This window comes from Lolium perenne, chromosome 6, assembly GCF_019359855.2.
Source record: "Lolium perenne isolate Kyuss_39 chromosome 6, Kyuss_2.0, whole genome shotgun sequence".
Lineage (NCBI taxonomy): Eukaryota > Viridiplantae > Streptophyta > Magnoliopsida > Poales > Poaceae > Lolium > Lolium perenne.
The window spans coordinates 127,239,282-127,244,293 of NC_067249.2; the positions used below are offsets into that span (position 1 = coordinate 127,239,282).

The 5,012-nt window shown below is 39.3% G+C and overlaps 1 long non-coding RNA gene across 3 annotated transcripts; it reads left to right on the forward strand.

Annotated features, from left to right (window-relative positions):
- Positions 1-735: 735 nt before the first annotated feature.
- On the forward strand, positions 736-4,170 carry LOC127330387 (uncharacterized). Of its 3 annotated transcripts, none has more exons than XR_007869261.2 (4): positions 736-1,360; positions 1,907-1,961; positions 2,636-3,274; positions 3,383-4,170. It is a non-coding gene; the product is annotated as an uncharacterized lncRNA (long non-coding RNA). The 3 variants fall into 3 exon arrangements; XR_007869260.2 differs by having other exon boundaries at positions 736-1,022; positions 1,110-1,360; positions 2,636-4,170; XR_007869259.2 differs by having other exon boundaries at positions 2,636-4,170.
- The last annotated feature ends 842 nt before the right edge of the window (positions 4,171-5,012 follow it).

Consider the following 5,012-nt stretch of genomic DNA (forward strand, 5'->3'; position numbering starts at 1 on the left):
CTAGAGTAGTCAAGTTTTATTTCATTAGCACTAGCTCTAAATCACGAGGGGTGCTATCTTGCTTTGCTTGATTGAAACTACTTCACTACTCTAGTAACCATCCTTTACTTTGACCAAATTTAACTATAAAAGTAACTCTTGGAAAACAACAAGTAAAACTTGTAAAGTATAAACTTGGGATAGGCTTATGTAAGAAAGGTAAGAATCATGGTGCCTTGCCCCAAGGGGCTTTGCACTTTGCAAGAATATTAGCTTGCCTTGGTAGTTCTCAAACTGTTCCTCCTCCTCCTCTTGGTAGCAACCTTCTTCTTCGGTGTACTCTCCGGTGCTAGCGTCTAAATTTGAATACGAGTATAATCTATCTATTATATAATTAAAACACAAGACAACCAATGGCTTAGATAAGCCTTTAAAAAGTGAACCGCTCAGATTTAAGAGAGCTACTATGGGAAAAAAAAAGTCCGCTCAAGCAGGATTGATAAGGGCCAAGCAGCCTTTAATAAGGGCCAAGATTAGTTTCTAACGCCCGTCCCTATCTCGATTTTGATGAATGCATATAGCGTGTCCTTTCAGGAAAACGATTCTCACGTTCGAGAAACCAGGATCAAACAATCCCGTTCTAGGTCAAATCTTCCGTCACCACTACTGCTGCCGCCATTGCCGCTGCTCCGCACGTCTCCGCTGGATCTAACCTCGCTTATTTTTCTCCTCTCCGTTCCTGGCCGCTATGACTCCTCCAGCTCTCTTCCTCCTGGCGTCTTGTCCGTGCTGTGCAGATTGTTTTCCACGACACCATCCGTACCAAAAGCTAGCAGGTTATTCAGCCGTTCCCTATTCTCAGATAGAACGACAGTCTCGATACCCAATCAAGTACAGCACCAGACATAGGGTGTCAGCCACGCCGACCAGATGGAGAGCGGCGATCTGATATCCCGTCATACCGCCTGGAGCAATCGAAGAGACGATGGAAGGCATCACAAAGTAGCCCTATTCACATCACAGATGGTGTTGACCGCCAAGAGGTAATGATTCGTAGCTTTTCTGATGTATTGAGACTGTACAAATTTGTCTTGCATGTTCTAGGTTTATATTATACGCTATCTCTGTAGCTATCAGATCCAGAGCTCTGCTGCTATCAGATCCATGTACAGGAATGATATGGAATAGGCTATCTACAGGCGACTCACTCTAAAGCTCTTGGCGGCCACTATCTATTAATTAGCTGCTCAGCGCAATCTACAATCACATACAGGGAACTGGCGAACTGCATTGTAGGAGTATTGGTCAGGGAACTGGCGAACTACATTGTAGGAGTATTGGTCATCCAGCTTCAGGGACCTTTTGAGGCGGTTATTTCGAGGTAAAAATGATGGCGCATTTCTTTTCCCTGACCTCACCATTGCTTGCACTGTTTGGCTAGGAGTTTAGTGTATACATAGCTCTTGCATGCGTTTCGTCTCAATGGTATCAAGATGTTAACTGTTGAGCGGTATGATGCAGTTACTGTTGTCCAGTGTTAAGTTTTTGCTGCAACAACTTCTGAACTTTACTAAATGTGACCAAATATGCATGGATTTTGCAAGAAAATGTAGATAACGATCTAGATATTTCTTATGTAGTGGTTTCCTTGAACAATAGTGGTAGTGAAAAAGTTACACTGCTGCAACAGTTAAACGTATCAGGCCATGAGGGTGCTTTCAAGACAGAGGTGCTCAAAAGGGAATAAGGTTTTGTATAGCTTTATTGGGGTCATAAGTTGATTGTATCGACGCACAAAATTGTTACAAAGCTGGCTGGATGATCTAAGGAAAATCGGATAAGTAAAATTGGCTGCTATTGCAATAGTTTATCTCACCATTTTGCATATAGGTTGTACTCAGTAACTGAATATGTAGTCCTGTTACAGATCCATGTGCGACACTTCACAGCCTGCAAATGTTATACGCCTGAAGATTTGATGGGTAAGTAAATATTTTAGTTGTTAGCATTAGAAAAATTAAGTTCAATTTTATTTTATCTCTGGACTTCATTTCTATATGCAGATGTTCTGTGTGTTTTTCTCCAAAAAAATTATGGTTAGAAGCCTAGAGTGTATACTTCACTGATTTTGGGAATTTGGATGTACTTCTGGACCGTGATAGTACACGAATATTCAGTTTGAGTTGTTTCCATTTATTGAAATCCTTTTTAGTCAATGACAGAATAATTAATTTAATTGTTATCTTATCTTATGAGTGGATGTCCTACTTTTCGTTCCCATACATATAAAACCAGGGTGCTCTTTAGAAATCTTGAAGATGGCAATAGTACGATACTCCCTCCGTTCTTTTTTAGTTGACTTGAATTTAGTACAAAGTTGTACTAAATCCGAGTCAATTAAAAGAGAGTGGAGGGGTAGTATTTGTGTTACTGAAATACCAACATGGATGGGAAGATCATTTTTTGATACCAAATTGAATTGCATTATCCTGCTACTTCATATCTTAATTGTTCCCTGCTTGGTGAATTGATTTTTACCATTCTACTATTCTGCTAGAGTAAGAATACTTATCTGTTCTTTCTGTGTAACCAAGCAGATCTTCCTAAATATGTAGTTCATGATTTATATTTTGTTTTTCTTTCACTGTTATTTCAGGCTATCAATAAGTTTGCTGTTCGATCATAGACTACACAACGAAGGTCTGAAATTAAGTATGGACAGAGTGTAGAGAATATCACCGAGGTAATACATGTGACTGGTAGAGATTTCTGAGAGATTCAGGATGTACTAATGTTCAGCGAGTAAGGTATAGCTACAATCTAGCACCATCTCTTGCACTATTAATTCAATTTAGTGTGATCGAATTTTTAAGAAATCCATGTGTAGTTCTCTTGCACCTCGGTAGACACATGTTATGTTCTTGGAAGTGCAATGTTTCTACTATCTTAAAGTAGCTCTTGATGGTTTTTTGCATATTTTATTTCTTACAACCGAAATATCTCTACATCTATAAAGTCGAATTTCCTGAAGTTATACATTATACAGTGAGAACAAAATTACTGCTTCCAATCTCTTGATGGTGATTAGTCTGAACGGAAAATTGCCATATATGTATGTTCTCCCACGTTTCTACATACAAGTAGCTTGATAAATTTTCCTCTTATTTCTGTTGTATATTCTTTCTAGGTTTGGCTCTAATCAGCTATGATATGCTGATACTGCAGGATCAATTAAACTAGCTAAACTGATGCACATAGATATCCTATTAATAGTGTTGAAGTTCACTTTTTAGAGGTAAAGCATGGAAATACCAGTTGATATCGATGTGTGTATATTATTTGATATATTTTACTTAGGAACATCACACTACTTCTAATAAAGTATTCCTCTTCCGTATTCCAGGTTTGTGTTGCCATTGGTATTGTTAATTTACTACTAGCATATACTCTGCGTACTAATGAAGAGCATTCAGAGTGCACAAGAGCGTACGAGGATCAATACTGAAGTTAATATATCATCCAAGTTATACATGATTCTATCGAGATTGTTGTTGGTCCACGTCCTTGATGCATGTGCATATAGTTTTGTCCATGTAATCATGGAGGAAACTCCAATAACCATGCAATATGACATCCCAAACTGTGAATCGTCGAGCTATAAGAAATAAGACTTAAATCTATGTAAAATATACGTGAATAATTGTGAGAATATGAATAATTTCTCCCCATTGACTACATATGAAAATTGTCACATGTTTCACAACCAATTTTTGGTGTGTCAACCGTGCCAGCCACGTCGACGAGTCACAGCATTATAGGCTCACGGAACGGAAGGCATCCAAGAGGAGGTCGTTGGCATGTGAGCACTGATCAACAAACCGATGCCAATAGGTCACAAAGGGAATGGATAATAACTGCATTGCCACATGGGCAGGGGGCGGACAACACAAAGGAATCGGCTCATGCCTCTTGGACAATTATTAACAAGATGGTGGTGCTCAAAATACTTTTTAATTGGTTTTGAAGCATATATGTTGTTATTTTTTTATAGCAGTGTCACACTTGATCTTCTAGACATTACATTGCTTTTGAAGCATATATAGTTGTTACTTTTTATGCAACTATTGTACATAGGAAAATATTTATTTATTGCCACTGATAAGCATATATTCAATTATAAGATTAATCAAAGAGATTTGTTTAAAGTCATGATAACAAAATAAAAGGAATACATATATTTAGTTTTTGCAATGCTCTAATAAGGTAATTAGTCATTGATTAAAATAACCTCATCAAGATATTATATTTAATATTTTATGCAATCAAGCAAAAAATTTAAATAAAACATCAATTCAATATTAGGTACATCAACGCCATGCAAAATCTAGCCGCGCAAATGCGCGGGCCACTCCGCTAGTTATATAATTAAAGTAGAAGACAACCAATGGTGTAGATTAGCTAGACAAAAACAGCGGCCACGATTATCTTCCTAACGTTTTGGCCGGTGTCAAACAGCAACCAACCACGACAGAAACAACAAAAAAAATCCTATCCCGTAGGCCTCGCCGCCCCAACCAGAGTCCATTGCTTCGTTGATTAATCCTACCGCCGCTCTTCCTTATCGCCCTCCTGGCCGCCTCAAATCTCCACGTCTTCGTCTGCTTCAATGGTTTGCACTGGTGGAAAAAGGGCCTTTGGTCGCGGTTCGCAACTGCCATTAGTCACGGTTGCGCAACCGCGACCAATTAAGCGCGACTAAGGCCCCCCCCTTTAGTCGCGGTTGCTTACGAACCGCGACTAAAGGCCCGTCCACGTGGGCGCCAGGCGACCGTCGGGGCGGAGGACCTTTAGTCGCGGTTCTTCTGGCCAACCGCGACTAAAGGCCGCCGCATGTTTAGGGTTTTAGGCCCCCCCTAAACCTGCCCCCCCTAAACCTGTTTTCTATTTAATTTGTATTGTTTTATTTCTTTTGTGCTTTATTGTAATTTTGAAGGAGTTTCACATATTCTACGGTACTACATATATACATGCAT